General features: G+C 41.0%; 1 long non-coding RNA gene across 1 annotated transcript in view; it reads right to left on the bottom strand.

Moving 5' to 3' along the window:
- The window catches only part of LOC125111990 (uncharacterized), a 248,545-nt gene that overhangs the window by 148,975 nt on the left and 73,620 nt on the right, over positions 1-25,950 (bottom strand). The gene's annotated exons all lie outside the window — the stretch shown is intronic.

The raw sequence follows: 25,950 nt of genomic DNA, 5'->3' as shown, positions 1-25,950 counted from the left end.
ATGATAATGAAGACACAACTGCTCAAAATCTATGGGATGCTACGAAAGCAGTGCTCAGAGGGAAATTTATAGCAATACAGGCCTTTCTCAAAAAAGAAGAAAGGTCCCAAATTGACAACTTAACCCTCCACCTAAATGAATTAGAAAAACAAGAACAAAAAAGGCCTAAAGTCAGCAGAAGGAAGGAAATTATAAAGATCAAAGAAGAAATCAATAAAATAGAGACTCAAAAAACAATAGAGAAAATTAATAAAATCAAGAGCTGGTTCTTTGAAAACGTAAACAAAATTGACAAACCCCTGGCCAGACTCACTAAAAAGAGGAGAGAAAGAACCCAAAGAACCAAAATTATAAATGAAAAAGGAGAAATCCCAACGGATACAGCAGAAATACAAAAAACCATAAGAGAATACTATGAACAACTATATGGCAACAAGTTTGACAATCTGGAAGAAATGGACAATTTTCTAGAATCTTACAGCCTGCCAAAACTGAATCAAGTAGAAACAGACCAACTGAACAGACCAATCACTAGAAATGAAATTGAAGAGGTCATAAAATCACTCCCTACAAATAAAAGTCCAGGACCAGATGGCTTCACAGGTGAATTTTATCAAACATATAAAGAGGAATTGGTGCCCATCCTCCTTAAACTCTTTCAAAAGGTTGAAGAAGAAGGAATACTCCCAAAGACATTCTATGATGCCACCATCACCCTCATTCCAAAACCAGACAGAGATACCACCAAAAAAGAAAACTATCAGCCAATATCTTTGATGAATATAGATGCAAAAATTCTCAACAAAATCTTAGCCAACTGAATCCAACAACATATCAAAAAAATTATACACCATGACCAGGTTGGGTCAACCCAGGTTCACAAGGATGGTTCAACATACGCAAATCAATCAGCATCATACACCACATTAACAAAAAAAAAGTCAAAATCATATGATCATCTCAATAGACGCAGAAAAAGCATTTGACAAAGTCCAACATCCATTCATGATCAAGACCCTCGCCAAAGTGGGTATAGAGGGAACATTCCTGAATATAATCAAAGCCATTTACGATAAACCCACAGCAAATATAATCCTCAATGGGGAAAAACTGAAAGCCTTCTCACTCAAATCTGGAACAAGACAGGGATGCCCACTCTCACCACTGCTCTTCAACATAGTTTTGGAAGTCCTAGCCACAGCAATTAGACAAACCAAAGAAATAAAAGGCATCCATATAGGAAGAGAAGAGATCAAACTGTCACTGTATGCAGATGACATGATACTATACATAGAAAACCCTAAGGACTCAACCCCAAAACTACTTGAACTGATTAATAAATTCAGCAAAGTAGCAGGATATAAGATTAACATTCAGAAGTCAGTTGCATTTCTGTATACCAGCAATGAAATATTAGAAAAGGAATACAAAAATATAATACCTTTTAAAATTGCACCTCACAAAATCAAATACCTTGGAATACACCTGACCAAGGAGGTAAAGGACCTATATGCCGAGAACTATAAAACTTTAATCAAAGAAATCAAAGAAGATGTAAAGAAATGGAAAGATATTCCATGTTCCTGGATTGGGAAAATCAATATTGTAAAAATGGCCATACTACCCAAAGCAATCTACAGAGTCAATGCAATCCCTATCAAATTACCCATGACATTTTTCACAGAACTAGAACAAACAATCCAAACATTTATATGGAACAACAAAAGACCCAGAATCGCCGAAGCAATCCTGAGAAATAAAAACCAAGCAGGAGGCATCACTCTCCCAGACTTCAAGAAATACTACAAAGCCACAGTCATCAAAACAGTGTGGTACTGGTATCAAAACAGACAGACAGACCAATGGAACAGAATAGAGAACCCGGAAATAAACCCTGACACCTATGGTCAATTAAGCTTTGACAAGGGAGGCAAGAACATCAAATGGGAAAAAAAAAGTCTATTCAGCAAGCATTGCTGGGAAACCTGGACAGCTGCATGCAAAGCAATGAAACTAGAACACACCCTCACACCATGCACACAAACAAACTCCAAATGGCTGAAAGACTTAAATATACGACAGGACACCATCAAACTCCCAGAAGAAAACATAGGCAAAACACTCTCTGACATCAGCATCATGAATATTTTCTCAGGTCAGTCTCCCAAAGCAATAGAAATTAGACCAAAAATAAACCCATGGGACCTCATCAAACTGAAAAGCTTTTGCACAGCAAAGGAAACCAAAAAGAAAACAAAAAGACAACTTACAGAATGGGAGAAAATAGTTTCAACTGATGCAACCGACAAGGGCTTAATCTCTAGAATATATAAACAACTTATACAACCCAACAGCAAAAAAAACCAATCAATCAATGGAAAAATGGGCAAAAGACCTGAATAGACATTTCTCCAAAGAAGATATACAGACGGCCAACAAACACATGAAAAAATGCTCAACATCGCTGGTTATAAGAGAAATGCAAATCAAAACTACCATGAGATATCACCTCACACCAGTCAGAATGGCCATCATTAATAAATCCACAAATAACAAGTGCTGGAGGGGCTGTGGAGAAAAGGGAACCCTCCTGCACTGTTGGTGGGAATGTAAACTGGTACAGCCACTATGGAGAACAGTTTGGAGATACCTTAGAAATCTATACATAGAACTTCCATGTGACCCCACAATCCCACTCTTGGGCATCTATCCGGACAAAACTCGACTTAAAAGAGACACGTGCACCCGCATGTTCATTGCAGCACTATTCACAATAGCCAGGACATGGAAACAACCCAAATGTCCATCGACAGATGATTGGATTCGGAAGAAGTGGTATATATACACAATGGAATACTACTCAGCCATAAGAAAGAATGACATAATGCCATTTGCAGCAACATGGATGGAGCTAGAGAATCTCATACTGAGTGAAATGAGCCAGAAAGACAAAGACAAATACCATATGATATCACTTATAACTGGAATCTAATATCCAGCACAAATGAACATCTCCTCAGAAAAGAAAATCATGGACTTGGAGAAGAGACTTGTGGCTGCCTGATGGGAGGGGGAGGGAGTGGGAGGGATCGGGAGTTTGGGCTTATCAGACACCACTTAGAATAGATTTACAAGGAGATTCTGCTGAATAGCATTGAGAACTTTGTACTCATGTTGCAACAGAAGAAAGGCTGGGGGAAAAATGTAATTGCAATGTATACATGTAAGGATAACCTGACCCCCTTGCTGTACAGTGGGAAAATAAAAATAAATAAATAAATAAATAAATAAATAAATAAATAAATAAATAAATAAAAAAGAAGTTCTTGGGGTTCCATGAGCAGGTTCAAGGAACTTCTTAACTGCCATGAAATATTCTAAGGGCCCCAAAAGAGCTGTCCAGAAATAGCCCTGGTATTCTTGGAGCCCAACAGTAAAACAAAAATATACTGAGATTGGTGGTAGAATGAGCCTAGGATTTGGAGACGCAAAAGCTCCAGAAGGTATGATGTGGAACCTGATGTTAGGCAGCCAAACTCCCCCTAAATGAGGGAAAACATAGGCTGTGGGGGCAAAGAGAGACTCTACTGCTGAGGTCCAATAGCACTGCTGTTCAAAACACTTTTGAAAGAGCTGGTCAGAAGACAAAGGCATTTCCTAACTCTCCAGAGGGAGAAGAGGTCCAGAGGACAGGACGCCACCCGGACATATATACAGCATCACTGGCTGGCCAACGTCTTGTGGCCAGCTGAGCCCAGGGATGTCAGAGCTGCTGGCAGAGCTCCCATTACAGCTGTGAGAAACCACTGATCCCACACACATGCTACCTAAGGTGATCCCAGGAGACCAAGGGCCCATTTGAGATGCATGAACAGATCAGAGGGAGGGCCTAGAAATATTTGGAGAGAGAAACTCACGTGAAAAAAAAGAAAGAGAGCCCCATATCTGGTTATGCGACAATAAGATATGAATCTTCCAATTATAGGGATTGACACATTTAAATTTTAATACACTCTTTGAAGTACCCAGAAAGTCAGAAGTATCATTTTATTTGTGAACCCCCATTTATAATCCCTTTGCAGGGAAAGAACACTCTAACAAATTCCAAACACAAGCATAAGATGGAACACACCCCACATACCCACTCCCCCAACACACACACACCCGCTTCGCCCTCCCTTTGCACATGTGGCCTGGTTGCTGTATCTGGAGGTAGCCCTACAGGTTGAGAGTTCACAACCCACACAGCTCTGGAAAGACTGGGGTCCCACTCAGCTCAGATGAAGGGCAATGTCAAAGCAGAACTACTGGCATACTTCCTAGAAGATTCCACCTCCTTTTAGTTCTCCAGTGAGTGGCTGATTTGGATAGAACACCCTCCATATGACCCTTGTACCTTGTCCTGATGCTATCTGGGCACACAAACTATTCCCTTGCTTCTACTTTCTTAAGAGCAAAGTCCATATCCACCTTTTTTTTTATCTCTGTAACTCCCAGGATAGCAGTAAATATTAGGAAGGAGGGAGGAAGAGTGGGAGGGAGGGAGAGAGAAAGGAAGGAAGGAAAGAAAGAGGGAGGGATATCACCAGTGACATATCAACAAACCCATTCATATTATAGGGAAGCTTTTACTTTTCCAAGTGAAGAGTTCTTGGCTGATGCTGAGAAATTACTTGAAGGACAAAGTAATTCAATACACTCTTTCCCTGGTCAGTTTCAGCACTTCATCCCATTTAAGGTTTCACATTAAAAACAACATAAAAATAACTAATCTAAAGAATGCAGTAATAGGATTGGCCAGGGTCCATGAATCCCTAGAAATGTTCTCACAAAGTCATTGTAGAAACCCGGTGTTGTGTGTCTAAGTGGTGTCCTGGGTGAAAATACAGCTCCCTCCTAGGAGATGGGACCCAGAGCATGAATGGAGCTTTAGCTCAGGTTAGAGAGGTGGGCATTAAGAAATAACTAGTTTCAGCTGACTGACTCCTGGGCTCCAAGTACACTGCAATCTAGCTTCTGAAAACTATCTACTCCAGTAAAATTGTTCCAACTAAGGTCACTGACAATCTCCTTATAGGTAAAATCAACAGCCTCCATATAGTCCTTATTTCACATAATCTTTCTGCTACTTTTGTTACCTCCCATGTACCCGCTTCTTCAAGTATCTTATCTTTTAGCTTCTGGATGCCACATTCTCCTGAGTTTTGCTTTGTTTTGTTTTTCCTTTTAATTTCTATTCTAGTTACCCTTTCTTAATCTCTTTGCATTTATCTCTTTCCCTGTCCATGCCTAAACTGTTAATGCCCTCTAGCAGTTATCCTTGGCCCTTTTCCTATTTAATCTACTCCTCTGGAAAAGACCCCAATTCTCCACTTGTAACCCTGCTGACCTAGTCCTTCTCAGTTGGCACTAAGGGCATTTAAGCCCTAGTGCATCCATTGTATGTAATTAATTAACTTCTATGTATCTAGAATGAAAGAAGCTAGCAATCATCCGGGGGGAGAATTGGGAAAATAGTCATTAGAATCATTTCTTATTGGGCTTAATTCTCTCCAAAAACCTTTATTGGAGCTGGATGGCATTTGGCCCATAAAGCCAACTGCTTAGAAGATAGCTCCATTTGGCTGTTTCACAGATACCTCAAAAGCCACACTTCGGTAATAAATCTATTGCCTTCTTCTCAATTCTTCTTCTCCTGTGTTTGCTAGTTTGATGAAAATGATCACTATATTACTTCCTGATTTTTATATTTTTAGACATAATCTGTTAATTACCTATTAATTATCTACTGTGGAAGATAATGATTGATAGTGTGATTTCTCACACACACAGCCCTGTTCCCAACATACACTTTACATTCCTTCATCCTACTTACAGTTTAGAATTTTCATAGGATAAATATTCTGTATTTAGATGATTACAACCATGTAAACACATTTTATAACTGAGCCATGTAATATACTATAATGACTTTTCTATTCCTGGACAACTTTGTTTTTTCCCTGGAGTTAATTGTTGCCTTGTGTTTGTTTGTTTGCTTATCTTTCTATAAACACACCCTTATTTTTTTCATGTACTCATTGGCAATGCAGCTCCAAACTCTCCTCCAGCTATGTAAACATCCTTGGTGTATTAGGCTTCTTGTCAATTTTACTTCCTTAAAGAAAATGCCGGCAGACGGACTTCACTGTTGATATCTCACTGGGCTCCCTGTGGGATCCCTTATGTCAGTACCTTTAGATCATTTTTCTTGAGTTGGTCATATTTCCAGAGAATGCTTTCATCTCTTTCTTAAAGGATAAAGATGTGGCTGTCAAAATTCTGACAGCCTGGAAAGAGTTGAAGACTGAGGGTGTCTAAATCTCAGTATGTAAACTTCCACTAAGTCACCATATTTTCAATTTACTTCCAAACTCAACACTCTATGGTTTCTATTTTACCCCCTCAAGAGAATAACTCTCTAGTCTTCCATCAGAGTGGAAGTAGGAAGTCATTTTCTTATACAGATGGGGAAATGATTTGGGGATCCAACTCTTTCTTTATAATAATTTGAACCACTTCTCCTGGTTTCATATCTTCCTTTACTTCTACTTCCAGAATGTCCATTACCTTTGATTCCCAAGACTTCGAGTGGCAATCTCTGGTTCAAACCAGCTTCCTATTTAGCTTTCCCCACTGCTTACTTAACATTACAATTGCACTTTCTCCAGGATGCTAAATTAATGGCTACTCTTCCATCTACTGCCTAGCTTCTAAAATGATTTTTACTATTGTGTTTCTCCCCTTATGTTTGTTGTTATGTTTATATATTTATAAAAACCTATTATCATCTCTTTACTAGAGTTTTGGCAGGGAAATATAAAATGCATGCATTCAATTTATCTTCTTTAAATAAAAGCCCCCATAGCCTTTTAGTTATAACTCTTGCTATTCTTCCAAATACATTCTACTTGTTGTTCTTCAAATATGCTTCCCTCTCTCTCTCTCTATGCCTATCTCTCTCTCACATACACACACACAAACACAAACACGCTTTTATATTACTCTCTCTGCCAGACTGGCTTTCTTACCTCCCCTTCCCTCACCTCTCCCTGAAGGCCTCCTGCTCATCCTTGACCAAGAGCTCTCACCTTCCCCAGGATGTTTCCAAGACCCCATCCTATGATCCCATAGTTTGCTGAATATCTCCCCATCACAGCACTTATCTTTCTGGACAACAGCTGCTTATTTACTTTTCTGTTCTTACCCACTGGACTTTAAGACACACTTACAGGTCTCTCACAAGGGCTTCTTCCTCCAGGAATGCCTCTGGCAAAAAAAGACTTCTTTTAACTAAGCAGGAAATGAGAGACTATATGAGATGCTCCACTAAGGTGGTGTTCCAAACCAACAGCTTCAGCATAAACCATGAAAAAAATTATTACTATCATTGTTGTTATTATTATTATAAAAGTCTTTCTTCCAGATTAGTTCTCAAAGTTAGATCAGAAATTAACTGCCCTCAAAATTACACATAGTACTTTTTAGTCAAAGCACTTTAGCATTCATCAATTAATTATGGTAATTCACCATCATTAGCTAGCTAATTAAATTTGAAACTAAACCTCCAGAGGAGAAAGACCAATTTGGAAATATTAGTTCAAGCAGATGTCCATAGGCCCAGCTCCTAATTTCTTGACCTTCCATAAAAAATAGTGAGTTCTGGGCTGGAACTGAGCCAACCAACCATCCCATGGGTTCCTCCTCCTCATTACAATGGCTGAGCCCAGTTCCTATCCTCTCCAGAGTTTTGACAGCAAAAATTTCTGAAAATGCCTTCCCAGGTGGCATACTCATCAGAATCACAACATTCTTATTTTCAATCAAAAACAAAAGGACATCTCTAACATAAATACACACAAAATGCAGAGCTACTCTGGCCCTTACCCTTGCAACAAAAAGGAGAATAAAATGGCTAGAGTTATAAACAAAACAAGTCTACTACTGTTTAAGGACTGCTTAAAAAGTGGTCTTATAGTATGCTGATAAACTGGACAACCTAGAAAAAAATGACAAATTCTTAGAAAGGTACAATTTCCCAAGACTGAACCAGGAAGAAATAAAAAATATGAACAGATCAATTACCAGTACTGAAATTGAATCAGTAATTTTGAAACTCCCAAGAAACAAAAATCCAGGACCAGACGGCTTCAGAGGTGAATTCTACCAAATATTTAGAGAAGAGTTAACACCTATCCCTCTGAAAGTATTCCCAAAAATTGCAGAGGAAGGAACCCTTCCCTACTCATTTTATGAGGCCACCATCACCCTGATACAAAAATTAGACAAAGATATCCCCCCAAAAAAGGAAAATTACAAGTCAATATCATTGATGAGCATAGATACCAAAATATTTAACAAAATATAGCAAACCAAATCCAACAATACATTAAAGAATCATACCATGATCAAATGGGACTGATCCCGTGTATGCAAGGATTTTTCAATATCCACAAATCAGGGTGATACATCACATTAACAAACTGAAGAATAAACCATATGATCATCTCAATAGATGCAGGAAAGCTTTTGATAAAATTCAACATCCACGTATGGTAAAAGAAAAAAAAATCCAGGGAGTTCCTCTCAAGGCTCAGTGGTAACAAATCCGACTAGGATCCATGAGGATGTGGGTTCCATCCCTGGGCTTGCTCAGTGGGTTGAAGATACGCCATTGCCATGAGCTATGGTATAGGTCACAGATGCAGCTCGGATCCCTCATTGCTGTGGCTGTGGTATAGGCTGTCAGCTACAGCTCTGATTTGACTCCTAGTCTTGAAACCTCCATATGCTGAGGGTGCATCCTTAAAAAAAATTTTTTTTAAATAAAATAAAATAAAATTCTCCAGAAAGTGAGCATAGAGGCAAAATAATTCAACATAATAAAGTTCATGTATGACAAACCTATAGCTAACATCATAGTCAATGGTGAAAACTGAAAGCATTTCCTCTAAGATCAGGAACAAGTCAAGGAGGCCCACTTTCACCACTTTAATTCAACATAGTTTGGAAGGCCTTAGCCATAGCAATCAGAAAAGAAAAAGAAATACAAATTATAAAGGAAGAAATAAAATTGTCACTGTTTGCAGATGACATGATACTACACATAGAAAATCCTAAAGATGCCACCAGAAAGCTATAGAGTGCATCAATGAATTTGGTAAAGCTGCAGGACATAAAATTAGTATACATAAATCTGTCGCATTTCTATACACTAACAACAAAGTATGAGAAAGAGAAACTAAAAAAAATCCCATTTAGCATCACAGCAAAAAGAATAAAATAACTAGGAATAAACTATTTAAGAAGGTAAAAAACCTTTACTCAGAAAACTATAAGACACCAATGAAAGAAACTGAAGATGACACTAACAGATGGAAAGATACACTATGTTCTTGAATTGAAAGAATCAATATTGTTAAAATTACTGTACTACCTGAGGCAATCTACAAATTTAATGAGCTCCCTATTAAAATACTGATGGAATTTTTCACAGAACTATAACAAATAATTTTAAAACCTGTACAGAATAAGAAAAGACCCTGAGTAGCCAAAACAATCTTGAGAGAGAAAAATGGAGCTAGAGGGAATCAGGTTCCCTGATTTCAGACTATAATACAAAGCTAAAATAATCTAAACAGTATGACATGGCACAAAACCAGACATATAGATCAATGGAACAGGATGAAAAGCTCAGAAGTAAGTCCATGTACTTATGGTCAATTAATCTACAACAAAGTTGGCAAGAATATACAATGGATAAAAGAGACTCTCTTCAATAGGTGGTGCTGGGAAAATTGGACAGCTACACATAAAAGAATGAAATTAGGACAATCTCTAACACAATATACAAAAATAAACTCAAAATAGATTAAAAATCTAAATGTAAGACCAGATACTATAAAACTCTTAGAGGAAAACATAGGCAGAACACCCTTTGACAAAAGTCACAGCAATTTTTTTTTATCCATTTCCTAAAGTAAATAAAAGCAAAAATAAACAAATAGGACCTAATTAAACTTAAAAGCTTCTGCACAGCCAAGGAAACCATCAACAAACAAAAAGAAAACCTACTGAATGGGAGAAAAATATTTGCAAATGGTATGACTGATAAAGGATTAACAGTCTATACACATAAATAATTCATACAACTCAACAACAAAAAAACCCAACCCAATTAAAAAAATGGGCAGAAGAACTGAGTAGACATTTTTCTAAAGAGAAAATGAAGATGGCCAAAAGGCACATGAAAAGATGTTCAACACTGCTAATCATCAGGGAAATGCAAATAAAAACCAAAATAAGATATCACCTCACACCTGTCAGAATGGCTATCATCAAAAAGAACACAAATAACAAATGTTGGTGAGGATATGGAGAAAAGGGAACTTTTGTACACTGTTGGTGGGAATGCAAATTAGGCAGCCACTGAGGAAAACACTCTGGAAGTTTCTCAAAAAATTAAAAATAGAATTATCATATAACCCAGCAATTCTACTCCTGGGTATACATCCAAAAAAAAAAAATACTAATTCAGAAAGATATATGCACTCCATGTTCATAGCAGCATCATTAACAGCTGTCAAGATAGGGAAGCAACCTAAGTGCCTATCAACAGATGAATGGATAAAGATAAGATGTGGCATGTGTGTGTGTGTGTGTGTGTGTGTGTGTGTGTGTGTGTGTGTAAAGAGAGAGAGAAAGAATATTACTCAGCCATAAAAAAAAATGAAATTTTGCCATTCATAGAAACATGGATGGACTTGGAGGACATTGTTGCAAAGTGAAATTAGTCAGACAGAGAAAGACAAATACTGTATGATATCACATATGTGGAATCTAAAAAATGCAATGAGTGAATATAACAACAAAAAAAAGAAGACATATATATACAGAACAAACTCACGGTTACCATTTGGGAGGGGAGGGGGAAAAATGAGGCAGAGAGTTAAGAAGCACAAACTATTAGGAATAATATAAGCTACAAGGATATACTGTGTAATACTGGAAACATGGCCAATATTTTATAATAACTATAAATGGAATATAAGCTTTAAAAATTGTGAATTTTAAACCTCTAACTTTTAGAATATTGTACAGCAAACAAACAAAAAATAAATAAGTAAATTAATCAAAAAATGGTCTTGTTAGGGGCAAAGTATTAGGGAGAGGAAGGAAACAATGGAATGGAAGGAGGCAAACTTCTACTTGGGGGCACTAGTATTCTCATGACACAATACAGTCAGACTCCCAGATTTATTTCTCTTCACTGCATAAGAGACATGGCTTTTCACTTTAAATTTGTGGAGCTTTCCACCCCTAATGTGAAGGAAAGTGAGGAGAAAAATTACCTGGTGTGTGTTGTAGCCCCACATATGCACTGAAATTTCTGGAAATACGTTCAAGGAATATTAGTCTGATAAGCCACCATTTGTTTATTCTCTGACTCCACTGAGGAATGCCCCACCCCAAATTGTAACCAACCTGGCTTCTTCCCCTCAGGAGAAAGGGGAGAAAGGGGAGGTACAAATATCTCAGGATGCAGTGATTTTTCTAAAAATATTGGAAGAATTTAAAGCATTCTCATAGATTCATCATGATAGAGTCCGATTATGATGCTGTTATTATATAACGTAATATTAATAAAGACAAGAGTAGTAATAGCAACAAGTTTCAAGTGTTTTCAGTTTGCATTAGAGCTTGTGAAACATTTCAGAAATATTTTATTACCTCCATTTTTACATGGAATTAGGTTTTTGAAGAGAAAGTGACTTGCCCAAGGTCACAAAGCTAGCTGGTGATACAGCTGCAATTCTAACCCTGCTAATTTGATGCCAGTTTATGACAGAGCTACCTCCAGTCTCTCTATATCCATTAGGATGCTTATGGCTGCCAACAAAAGAAACCCCAGCTAAAAATCCAAAGAGCACTTGATTCAGTGCTTCATTGCCTTTAGAAAGCACCCGAGTTTTTTCTATTTTTCTTCCCTATTGCCCCCACTTTGTCAAATTCTTCCCCTCATGGTTTAGGTGCTACTACAATTCTAGGCATCACCTATGTAGATAAAGTCCAGAGACAGAAAAGAGACTATCTCTATAAAGCACTTCTTTTTATAAAGTGAGGTAACTTTCCTTCACAACTCACTGGCCTCAGTTTCATCACATGCCTTTACCTAAACTTGCCAATTACTTGCAAGTAGTACCATCTTGATTAGCTTACCAATAAGAATTTGATGGCCTAAGGCTGGGAAAGGGTCCAGTCACTGCTGAAGAACATGATTCTCAAAAGAAGGTAAATAAAATTTGCCTACAAAGAAGAGAGGAGAAATGCTCTGGTATTGGCCACCAGCAGTAACTGTAACTCCTTCAACATGGCAGACTTCTTTATTAACATCCTGCTATCAAATACTGAAACGAAACATCTGGTAATTCTATAGACGTAATTTATATATAAGGTTACAGGAGTATGAGAAAAAATCAAAATCTGATATGACCAAATACTCATGGTTCTAGGTACACAACACTGCGAAGGGAGCTCCACTGACTGGAGGTGAAGAGACCTGAGTTCTACCAACCAGATGGATGACCTTAACCTGCCTAATCTTGACTTCTTTTTTTTATACTGATTAACAATCCTTGCCTCTATCTACCTCATGGACATTTTCTTAATCTAAATGGCTTACTAAATCATTATTATCATTAAACAGAAGTCATTTTCCAATGAATAAATACAATAGGGAAGATTTCTAGTTTGGAAGGCATGTTGAGTGCTCCTCTTGCTGGGTCCTCGCCACCTTTTCCTTCTCCTCCCCTGTTCGCAGACAAACCTGGAACATGTGTTGTGAACCTTCCACTCTTGTGCCTGATCCTAAACAAAACACTAGGGTGTTCGTCAATCAGCACCTGAGTGGAGTTTTCAGAATTCACTGTAATGTACACAATAAACCCACTACCTGTCTTTTCATTTCAGAGAAGCTACATGATGAAGGAGGGGATTATCCAGGATTACAGCGATCCTAGTGAAGCCAAGGAGACTAGGAGGGAACCAATAGCACTTTGAACCCTTTTGTTCTTTTGCAAAATGAGAGATGCCTCACCAAATGCTTTTACCTAACCCAAGATTTCTGGTTCTATTTCTCCACTGCTCTTTTCTCTCTCTGATCACATCCTTTTGCCTGAGACTCTTTCTCCAATTTTACCTCACCTGTGTTTCTCTTACTCACTGTGTCAAACTTCACTGCAAGATTTTTCCCACACCATTCAATTTGCTCCTATTTACTCCAGTGGTTCTGGTTTACCTTCATTCCTATAAACCAGGAAGTTTTTGCTAATTGCCTGTGAATGAGCATATCATAAAAGCACGTTCATTTGAAGTGGAAGAGACACCGAGATCATCTAGATCCTTGCTACTTAAAATGTGGTCTGCAGATCAGCGACAGTAACACCATCTAAACACACTTAGAAATGCAGAATCTAAAAAAAAAAAAAAAAGGAAGAGAGTTCCTTTTTGGCTCAGCGGTTAATGAACCCAACTAGGATGCATGAAGTTGTGGGTTTGATGCTTGGCCTCGCTCAGTGGGTTAAGTAAGAATCCAGTGTTACCAAGAGCTGTGGTGTAGGTCACAGATGTGGTTTGGATCCCACGTTTCTGTGGCTGTGGCACAGGCTGGCAGCTGTAGCTTCGATTTGACCCCTAGCCTGGGAACTTCCATAGGCCACAAGTGTGGCCCTAGAAAAAAAAAAGAAAAGAAAAAGAAAGACAGAAATGCAGACTCTCAGGCTAGCCCCAGACCTACTGGACCAGAATCCACATTAAATAAGATCCTCAGGTGATTCATCTACATATTAAGGTTTGGGAAGTGCTAATCTAAATCAACTACTTCATTTCACAATTAAGTCAAGTGACTTCTCTAAGATCTCACAGCAAGTTAGGGGCTGAACTGGACTAGATATCCAGTCTTCTGATCACTAAAACTGCACCACACTATCTCTTAAATACCATTGATTTATGTTTATACTTAGCTAGTTTATCCAGTTTTCATTTCCACCTAGGATGGTAGGCACTGACATAGAAACACACTAGTATTTGCATTTCAAATTCACTTCTTTTACCCAATACTATCTATTATTTTGATAACATAGCTTCAGCGTTTTCTGCAGTCTTCTTATTTTTCATTCCCTGATGTAATTAATTCACCAGGATTTGCTCTGGTGCAGAGAGTGACATGAGTAGGGTTTCTCTTTAAGGTCTTCCACTCACCTCTTCTTTTCCCATTTCCCTTTTAGGACGCCATCAGCTGGATTGACAACTAGTCTAACTAATTTACTAGAATGACATTTTACTTATAATTCCTATACCTATAAGTGAAAATAATCTAAATTTTCATTTGAATTTAGTTCCCTCCAAAGATCTTGAGACTGAAATTATGATTGCATCACCAAATGAACTGAAGAGCTTTAATCATTTACTTTAAAACCTATGGATCTCCTAAATGAAGAATTTGGTGGGTCATACTTGGTGGCTCCTCTATATTTTGAACAATTTTATAAGATTATGCTATTTGAAGGACCATAACTAACTAAAATCAAAAGCAAAATAATTTTTTAATCAAAATATACTTCCATGTTTGCATCTTTCAGGTACCTCTCGAGCAGACTCGGGCAAGGATGGAAGGATGGAGAAGGGGAAGTATGCCCCTCAGACATCCCACTCCCCCACTGTCTCCTACCCTGAAATAGATAATCTCACGTATAGGCAATGCTGTTTATCCACCTATTGCCTCCACCCATGCCACATCTATTAGCATTATTCCAATTTCTTTTATCCTGTACCAGGCAGCTAAAGAAACCCAGCCTAAGAGTCCTGGATTCCACTGCAGTACATTCTTGGGATTTTTCCATTTCCATGCCCTCAAAGTAGGGAAAGAGCATTTGGACAACTCATGGTCACCCTCAGGCCATCTGACAAGGCATATGCCAGCAGGCATGGGAGTATCTGTGGATGATTCTGAGGCCCTCCCTGATCTGGAAAGATGTGGTCATGATTCATGTTTCTGCAGCAAATGACAAGAGGAAGAGTGGACTCTACCACTTACGGGCGAGTGTCCCTGCTGTCCTTGTCCTCTCACACTGTATTTCCCAGTTTAAGATTGTCTCTTAACCTCAGGACCAGCCTGCATTTAGAATTGCCTGGGTAACAAAGAAAACCCTATAATTCTATCATTACCACCCCTGCCCCTCAGTTTTCTTTGAGAAATCTTTGTGATTGGAAGAAGCTAAGGAATATACAGGAAGGCTGAAGAATCTTAAAAGTTTTTGCTCAAAGACAAATGTTTCCCTATCTTGAATAATAGGTCAAGTAGGCAATTACTTCTGTCATGTGGTCTGAAGACATTAATCAACAAAAGGTCTGCCTACCTCCTACATTACCCTCTCTCTGGACTGAAACTCTGACACTAATTTGCTGATGGGAGGGCCCTCCCTCTTTTTCTGTGTTGCCTGGATGGAAGGAACATGAGGCAATACATCCAAATCTGTGTATTCCTCAGTTTGACCAGGACTAACTTTGTTCTGAATTGTTCACATATGTTCAGGAGGGTGGAGGGGATCCTATGCAGGTATCTGGGGCTGTGGGGAGGAGGATGTTTGCAAAACAATAGGAGACTTAGAGAGACAAACATTTCTAAACTGGAAGACACCCATCCTAACACAATGCTCTATAAAATTCAGGAAGAAGCAAAGTTTGCAGCCTCCTCCAGCTTCAAGAATTTCCTTTTCTTGATGAGGGAACTTCTCACCCAGCAACTGAATAGGAGAATTAGGAGGTATAGGAAAAAAAAAACAAAATCAGCAAGCAACATTTTCTGATGTAGCCTGAACAGAAACATAGTTTACTTACATTCATGTTAATGCTATGCAAGTAATCCCAGAATTATGTTGCTTTTACTATTTCCAGCATGTAGATCCATGAAGATATCCTCCTATTATTTCAACACCAAAGAAATGACAAAACAATTTGAGAATTATAATAAGATGTTAAATATGGGGACAGCGACAAGGTGGTCTCAGAGGTATCTGCAGGCATAGCTGTTAGTTCGCTCTTTATGTTCTCAGTTGAAGCTACTGAGGGATCCAGTCTACAAAGACAGGAGACTGAACTCCCTACAGAATATGTTTACTCATCCATTCATTCAACAAATACTACATAACCTGCACTATGAGACAGGAATGCCCGCTATGGGCTATTCACTGGCAGCCCAGATATTAAAAAACACGCCTCTGGATGATCAAAAAACTGAAAATTACAGTGGGATAGGGTAAACCATAGTGGTAGAACAGGCAGAGTCTTTGGGGTAAAATAAAGAAATGGCACCCAACTTAGATAAAGCAGAAAGTGTCTGTGAGTGTGTGTGTGTGTGTACACTGAGGAATAATGTGCATAGGAAACAAAAGAAATTTTGTCACCAGAGAATATACTGTGAGGCAGAAGCCAGGAGATAAACCTGGAGAAGCCAGCAGGGGTCGCTCATGAGGAAGAGTGTATGCCAGGTTAAGGAATGTGCACTTCATCCTGTAAATAAAAACCGGGAAGCCCTGGACAGAATTCAATCAAGGGCATATTGTTGCCCAACTTCATTATGATGCGCAGTCCTCGGCCAGTTGTCTGGAAGATGAGCGAGAGGAGGTAAACAATGGAGGTGGGGAGGGCAATGAGGAGTCACTGCTGTGCTTAGGAGAGAGGTGATGGGGGCCTGAAGTGGGGAAGGGGTTGTGGGGATGGGACAGGAATAGAACGAGAGCTCCATGGGAGGCAAAACCAGCTGCATTTGGAGACAGACTGAACAAGAAGGAAGGAAAGGGAGATTTCAGGATGGCCCTCAATTGTCTTACTTACATGACTGGTAAATAGTAGGGCCACCAATCTAGCTGGAGAACACAGGAAGGGGGGAAGTTTGGTGAGAAAGATGATAAATTCAGCATGGCCAGGTTAAGTTTGAGGGGGCTAAGTAGCATCCTGGTGTAGGTTTGCCGGCAAGTCATTCAACAGGAGGATTTGAAAGACAGGCAAGAGGTCTGAGATTTAAGTGTTATCAACAGCAAGGTGATGGTTTAAACCATAAAAGTGGGTACACTGACCCTGAGAGAAAATGTAAAATGAGAGGAGAGCTGAACTATTGATGTAACCTGGACAGTAAAATGCAAGGGGTGAGAAGAGAGAGGAATGTCTGTTTACAGGAGATCTAGAGGAAGGGTCACAAAGAAAAACCAGAAGAGCGAGACCACATGAAAGCCAAAAGAGGAAAGAGATGCCATAACCTATATCAAATATAACAGAAGTACAGAAAGACATAAGGGCTTAAACATCCCACTGGATATAGCGGTTAAGAGATCATTGGTAATTTTAACTTGACCATGGTAATGGAATGATGGAGCTAAAAGACAAGTTGAGTGACTTAAAAAGAAATGGGAAGTGAAGAAGTGGAGACAGAAAGTACAGCCCACGCTAAAGAGTTTGCATGAGAAGGGAAGAAAAGAGATTTGTTGAGAGCTAGAGGAAGAGGTGGATACAGGGAAGCTTCTAACATTAGAGGCAACTTGTACAGGCTCCTAGACTTAGCAGAAGATACAGGATTACAGGATGCTGTTGTGGGGGAGGGGGGAAACGGGGGTGAATGATGTGACAAAGTTCTAGAAAAGGCAGGAAGCAACAGGATCAAGAGCACTAGTGAAGGGATTAACCTTGAAATGAGGTGAGAGTCAGGAAACTAGTGACTATTTTCCTGGGAGGTTGTGGCATGGAATATAGAAGGATGAGCAGCCTCTACAGGTGGGGACTGCAGAGGAAGCTGAGGCTTTGAGGAGATCCAAGTCTCAGTTAAGAACACAAGGTTAAGGGGTTTTCTGAAACCCCTTTGGTGACACAGAAAAGTATATGTTAACAACAGAAAGCTAAATGTCACCAATGTACCCGAAGAATTCTCAGGTCCTTGGTAGGGAGAGATGACAGTCTGACTTTAGTAGACATTTCAATAAGTCTAAGAGTCCTCCATCTGATGAGAAAGGATTTCAATGTGACTCTGACTTCTATATCCTATAAAACATTAACAGTATCATTACTAATGCAAGGAAACCTTCTTATGCCAGAGTAAATAAAAAATAAAGGTGTGAGCTTAGATACGAGACAATGTGGCTCTGAACAGGAATTAATGTTTCTGCTACACTGGCTTCTGCTCTCTCACGCTCTTTGTCTTTCTCCATTTACATCTCTGGGTTCTTTTCTCATTAGGGGCACTATTGACCGATGAAAGAAAGCCAGCTCAGGATGGAGTACAATTAGCATATAAACAAGATTTTAAAATAGCCAGACCAGAAAAGGACTTTAGAGGCTGCTAATCACTAGAGACTTGACCTCAAGAGAAAGTGCACTTGGGCAATCCTCGGCCAGCCCTAAGAATGCCCTGCCTTGCCTCTGGCGACCTAGAGTGAGTCATCATTTAACTTGGCTATAAGCTGCCACCAGGTCTTTAAATTAGCCCTGAAGGTCTAAAAAAAAAAAAAGTAATAACAAAACAAAGACAAAAAAACAACCAACGACAACAACTTAGTAGCAAGGAAATGTGGAAATAGTGTAAAAGTAAAGATCTTAGACTCAGACCAACCTGGGTTTGAACAACAGTTGCCATGTCAAGCTTTATTTCCCTTAGCAAGTTACCTGAAGTCACCATTTTAAGGTAAGTCAGCTATGGGTCATGTTTTTTATGTACATATCAGAATATCACCAACTCTACCACCCTCCTGGGCTCAGCCTTCTGCAGGGTAATAGTGTGAGCCCCTACCTAAGCACACTAAGTTAGAGAAGTCTAGTATCTTTCCTATGTGTTATTGTCCTCATTTCACAGAGGAAGAAGTTTGAGCTTAGAGAATTGAAACAATTTACCCAGTGTCATGAAACTAAAAAGTAACAGAGTCCAGATTGTAACTCAGTGTTTGGCCTGCTGTTCTCTCTTGAGAGCCCAACTAGCTTGAGACCACCATAGTGCAAGGAAGCCAAATCAGCCATGTGGAGAGAGAGGAAAACCTCACCAAGAAGCATGAAGGAACCAGGCATGTGTGTGAAGCCTTCTAAGGATTTTCAGCCCATGTTAGGCACCAGCTGAATACAGACAAGGGAATGACCTCAGCCAGTGTCACACTGGACAAAATTCTCTGGCCAAAATTTATCCAAGTTCTTTACCATTCCTGTCTTTAAAGCCAAAAAGTTAGAGGCCTTCAGAAGACTCCACTGAGGAAGGTAGGTCACTTGAAACCAGACTGCTTTCTTACAGGCTAATTTCTCTTAAAGAATCTGCCGGCACAGTTGGCAAAGAACGACATAGCCTTGGAGGGCCAGAAGGAACACTCAAAGGTAGAGCAGATTCTGGTTGAGAACTGATCCAAACCATGATTCTGAATTTCAGGAAAGAAATGTAATTATACTCCCATCTACTCATTTCACTGGTATGGCATGTATATGTGTGTGTGTGCATCTCATCTTCGTAAGTTTAAGAAATGACCTCCTACATTCATTCATATAAAACATGTCCACGAAACAGCATCTGTGTGCAAGGCACTGTTCTAGGCCCAGTGGATTCCACCACCAAAAGGGCAGACGTGGTTCTGCCTGCTCCAAGGAATTTCAGCTCTAATGTTAGGAAAGCAAGCAAGCAATAAGGAAACAAATCAATAAAATATAAAAATTAGGGGTTCATAGTAAGAATTATGAAGAAAAAGAACGTGTGATCTAAGGTTGGAGCATGCTAAAAGGAGGAGGGGTATGGCAGGGAGCGGTGTCTATTTTTAAAGTCCCCTCTGAAAAAGTGACTTTTGAGCAAAGACGTGGATGAATCAAGAGAGGGAACTGAGTGGAGAAACAGAGGAAGAATATTCCAGGAGGAGGGGAAAGCACACGCAAAGGCCCTGAGGAAGAAACAAGCTGAGGCTACTCAAGAGGAGCAAGGAGGCAGAGTGGGCTGGAGTGGAGAGGGGACAGGGCAAGACTGGGAGGTGCATGGGGTCATGGGGTGGAAGCCTTCACACCATGTGGGGTGTGTGGATACCGGGGGAAGGCTTGGGGCGGCTCTCAGTAGCCCACGCCAGTCCACTCCAGCCCACTGTGTGAAAAACGGACTTTAGAAGGGAATGTGTGGAGGCAGACACTGGCTGGGAGGTGACCACAATTGTCTAGAAGAGCAGTGATCATGGCCTGAACCTGGGTGGAAAGAAGAGATCGGACAGGGGGTGTGCTTTGACGGCGGAATGCCTCCATTACCCACACATCATTATTATCCAGAGCCAGTTCCTCAGCTCCGAGATTTGGAAGCATTTTCATTTTTTAAAGTGATGATTAAAACTGCTGAGCTGGGGACTTCATGAGTGCCCTGGAGGCAGACTGCCATTTTGAGCCTGCCCCGGAGCACAGAGGGGCCCACCCAAATCACCAGGACAGCTGGGGTGGGGGGATGAGGGGTCTGTATTTGCTCCCAAAGGAAAGTTCCACGTAACAGTGTGCCAGGGCCGCCTCCTGGTTCTCTGCCCAGGTGGGTAGGCAGCTTTCCAATCAGTCACACTACTGTCCATTGAGTGTGTCCTATTTGCCATTTTGGAGGAGATCTGAGTTTTGCGACATGTCCCTTAGAGAATGGTGTAATTAAGTTTTTTGAAGCCAATATTCCTCCATAGGTAGAACCACGAAGAGAAGGGTTGCAGAGGAGGATCAATTTACATAAGGAGCCCAGGGTCTTCTGCGAAGGAAGCAACCTGGACCTGCACATTTTCCCTCAAGATTTAAAATTAGGGAGGAAAAAAATGGTATAAAACATTGGCAAATGTACACTATTTATATGGAAAGGATGGTCGACAGGGATCTGCTATATAACACAGGGAACGCTACCCAATATTCTATGATAACCAAATGGGAAAAGAAATCTGAAAGAGAATAGATGTGTGTACACGTGTTACTGAATCACTTTATTGTACAGCAGAAATGATCACAACACTGTCAATCAACTGGACCTCAATAAAGCTTTTAAAGATGGAAAAAATAAAAAATGTAATGCAGATGAACTCAGTAAATTAATAAATTCATGAAGAAAAAAAAAAAGATTTAAAATTAGGGTGGAAAAAAGGCAGCCCTGACCATGTTTCATTGGCAGGAGATGATTCCAAAGCCCCAGAGACAGGAGGGGCAAAGGGATGCCCTGATCGGGAGCCTGGCTCATCACAGGAGCCTGAGGTTCTCAGCACTGGGCCAGTTCTGGGAGAGCAGTGGATGAACACAAAGTCTCATGGTGCAGCCCGGGGCTTAGAGAGCGGTGACTGCAGAGCTCAAGCATGGGGTTCCTCAATGGCAGTAATGAGAGTCTAGCCCTGTGAAGACATTACAGTACTGGCAAATAGTTTCCAACAGTGGCGCCATGTGGCAGCAAGAAAAGCAAGCAGCACAGGACCGATCAGCCCCTGCCTTGTCTCCTCCTGGTGTCTGAAATGATCTCTGGATCCCTTTGGACTGAGTGAGCCCCTGGTCTTAGAGACAGTGGGAGAAGGAAGGGCCTTCAGATGAGCTCCTGCACTTTGTGAAAATAAGGACAGATGAGGGCCCCAGGGATTAACTGAGACAACAAATGCACCACATATTGTATAATGGACATATATGTGGTATGGTGTATGGTATAGCATGTATATCATAAGGTATATCTATAGAGAGAGAGAGAGCAGACTGCCTTATATCTAAAAATGTGGTACCAGCTATCTTTACTAGTAAGGAAATGGATGATTTCTTTACCTTTTTACCTTTTTTTTTTTTTTTTTTTTTGCTGCATCCATGACACGCAGAAGTTCCCAGTTCAGAGATTAAACCCCAGACACAACAGTGACAACACCAGGTCCTTAACTTGTTGAGCCACCAGGGAACTTCTTTTTACTTGTTTTTGTTTTCAGATTTTCCACAATGAACATGCATTAATTACTTTTTTCAGAAAAGAAAATAAAAAGTAAATTGAAGAATAAAATATTTAGTCCACATCTCTCATCCTGCCAGCAAGCGTCCCTGTGGGTGGCCCCCAGGAACCCACAACTGGTGACTTCCGGGTGTTTTTTTGGATCCCGTGGTGACCGTAGGGGGTGATTCCTAGGCCAGTGAGTAGCCAGAGCCTGCCATCCTCTTAGCCAGAATCCTGGCCTTCGGAGTTTCCCCAGTCCAGGACAGGACAGTGACTGGACCCGTCTCCGCCTCCTGTTATTGATTAACCGTTTAGGGGCCCCAGGAGGTGACCACTCAGGGATGTCAGGCGGGGATTCCCACACAAGTTCCCTGGCCCCACACGTGTACTTTACACAGAGAGTTTCACTTCAAGTAGCAGGCATCACACCCACAGAGCAACAAATAGACCCTCTCTTGTGAGATTTGCATGCCACAGCCTATCCCCCTGGGGTCACTTCATTGCCACAAATATTTTTATATTACCTTCACCTGGTCAGAGCTCTGAGCTGGAGGCTAAGGGGGGCACAAAGATGAAAACCCTGACCCTTGGCCTTCAAAGAACTTCCAGCCCAGAGGGTGGCAGAAGACAAAGAAGAGCCTCTGACACAGGAAGGAGGTACGGTGAAAACAGACACCCACAGAGATCAACAGGTCCCCTCGTGACTGACTTCCTCCCATGCCAGCCAAAACTGCTTCTTGCGTTGGACACCATGCTCAGATGAGTCCTCTCAAATCCATTCCCACTACCTCTGCAAAGGTTCTGCCCTCTCCAGCTCTCACCAAGACTCGCCCACCAGCCTCAGACCATCTTTCAGTCCCAAATGCACTACGAGAATTTTTCTAAAATCCCCTTTCCCCCTTTAAAACATTCAAACAGCCTCCTATGGCCCTCTGGAGGGAGGCTTAACTTCTTAGCGTGGCCTTCAGTGCCTTTCCCAATATAACCTCTCTTTCCCATCTGTTTCTTCCTGTCCTCCAGCCCCTAGCACCCTCTCCAGCCATCCTCCACCCTCTCCACCTCCCCTCCCCTTCCCTCCCCCCACACGTCCAGAACACTCCAACAAGACCAGACTCATCAGCATTCCCCAAGTACGACACAGCCTAGACGATCCTTTTCCTTAATCTCTGCTTGTCAAAATTCTATTCATGCTTCAAGGTGCAATTTAAATGTCTCTGTTTCCACAGAGCCTTCTCTAGACCTCAAGTCAGAATTAATCCTACCTTGGACCATAATAGTGCTTAGCTTATATTTTAACTGCCCTCGTTGTATTATGCTTTGCCATCTTCTGCTTAACCTTAAGCTCCCAGAAAACAAACATCACGTATCATTTCCCTTTGTGCCCCCCGCCCAACAACACAGGATCTAGCAGACAGCAGACTCTTGTTTGCTACTTATTGAATCAGGAAGAAACTTATTCTTATGATTGCAATACAAAAAAAAATTTAAGAAGCATCATGGCTCAGGTACTGGTCCACGGATCCTAGATGGTTATGAGGTTCAAGGATTTATATCTTGCTATAAGTCTTTATAATTTAATTTTGTTCACTGAATTTGCCTGCATTGATTTCTCTCTCTCTTCTTATACCACACACACACCCACATACACACACACAGAGATATATACAGATACACATGTATAGTATGTATATATACACATACACTATTGATTCTGTTGTCTCCCTAGAAAACCCTGATGAATACAGCAATCAACCCTCGACAGGCTGGAAAACTAAGCAACTGTTGCCAGAACAGAGGGCCTGGCCCCAGTAGCTACTGTTGTCAACTCAGTACAATTATTCATACAGGGACACTTTTTCCCAAGCCCTTATGTTTCTTCCACATGGAAGAACATCCATCAGTGTGACACTCCTGACCCTCTCCACCCCTCATTCACTTGGTTGGTGAGTTAAGTGGAGAAACCAGACGAGTTACTCATCCTCTTCCTTTTCTTCCTGTTCCCCTCTGCCTTTTTATGCTCTCAGTCTTCCCTGGAAAAACGTCCAGCTGTGCATGTGGCAGGGTCTGCCCAACTCTTTGCTCATAAGAAGGACCATTTGATTCTCATTTTAAGTTGCATATTCCAACTTGGCTTCTATCAGTAATAAAAGAAAAAACGTTTTCTCCATTTTTACCGTTTTGTTTCCTGTTCAGAACCCTGGCAGAGGAGGCCCCCAAGCAAAGCTCATATCTTGACCTCAAAGCTTCTAAAGTGTATCAACCTAAGGAATAGCCCATAGTAGGTCAATGAATCTCTCCTCAGGACACTGGAGTGGCCTTGAGGTTGTAGGTCCAACCCTTCTTGGTACCGAGGAAAATTATTATACTTGCCTCTGCCTTTGAGAGGCTACAGGAGCAAATAAGAGCATGTATGCAAAGTTTCTGTAAAGTCTATCTCGCCATGTAAAGATGAGGTGGAAATATCGTTGTGGATGTTGTAACTATGTTGATGTGGGATCCCAGAGGCCCACCCTGCTAAGTCCCACCAACAATTTTCATGCATCCTCAGGTGGTATCTTATATACATGTGTCCTGCCAACATTTGGACCAGCCACCATGTGGCTCTGGTGAAGCACTTCCCATAACATCCTCCGTGTCCCACCAGACACTCAGTTACCTATGGCAAGATGTGGAAGAGCATGCTCTGCCACTGCCCCCTCCCAGCCCCAACCACCACATGGGTTTACAAGTTTCTCGGGGCTCCTAATGCAGGATGATCCTGCCCAGTGTCTTGTGGAATTTACAAGAACTCTTTCCATTTCCTCTTGCAGCTGGTTCTCTCTCCCCTAGGGCAGGGGCTGGGGCTAGGGCTGGTTTGCATGAGAGACACTAGGCTCCCCACCTCACTCCTCCCCTCAGAAACCCAAGGCCCTATCACCAGGCCAACATGGTGCTGCTTGGTTCCTACTTCCACAGGTCAAGGAGTCTTCTAGGAGGCCCCCAAGCCCCTGGCTGGATCACTGGACCAGAGATGCCCAGACATGTCTGAATTCCAGTGGTGGATACCATACACCCTCTATAATTAGTGACTGACAGGAGCAGGCCTCAGGTCCCCCTATGGCAGGTATGCAGGTGCCCTCGATAAAGCCCTTTTGAATCTCATCCCTATTTCCTGGCCAACCCACTTTAAAACCTGATCTCTGGGCCCTTCTCCTTCTCTCCCTCTTTCTCCCCATTCCTTCCCTCCCTCCACCTCTCCTTCACTTGTCCCAGTAGCAGGGGTGGGGTGAGATGTGGAGGAAGGCACAAGCAAGAATCAGCCTGAGGATACTTTTCCTCTTCCAAAAGCCTACAAACAATAAATGCTGGAGAGGGTGTGGAGAAAAGGGAACCCTATTACACTGTTGGTGGGATTGTAAATTGGTGCAACCGCTGTGGAAAACAGTATGGAGATGCCTCAGAAAACTAAACATAGAACTACCATTTGATCCAGCAATCCCACTCCTGGGCATCTCTCCAGAGAAAACCATGACTAGAAAAGATACATGTACTCCTATGTTCACTGCGGCACCATATGGAATAGCCAAGACGTGGGAACACCTAAATGTCCATTGACAGAGGAGTCGATCAAGAAGATGTGGTACATATACACAATGGAATGTTACTCAGTCATTAAAAGGAGAGAAATAATGGCATTTGCAGCAACATGGATGGACCTAGAAATTCATCACACTACGTGAAGTTAGCGAGACACCCACATCATATGCTATCACTTACCTGTGAAATCTAAAAAAAGGACACAGTGAACTTCTTTGCAGAACAGATACTGACTCACAGACTTTGAAAAACTTTTGGCCGCCAAATGAGACAGGTTGGGGGGTGGGGAATGGGCTGGGGGTTTGGGATGGAAATGCTGTAAAACTGGGTTGTGATGATCGATGTATAACTACATGAAT

The sequence above is a fragment of the Phacochoerus africanus genome, chromosome 11 (genome assembly GCF_016906955.1).
Source record: "Phacochoerus africanus isolate WHEZ1 chromosome 11, ROS_Pafr_v1, whole genome shotgun sequence".
Classification (NCBI taxonomy): Eukaryota; Metazoa; Chordata; class Mammalia; order Artiodactyla; family Suidae; genus Phacochoerus; species Phacochoerus africanus.
This window is presented reverse-complemented; position numbering and strand designations above follow the sequence as displayed.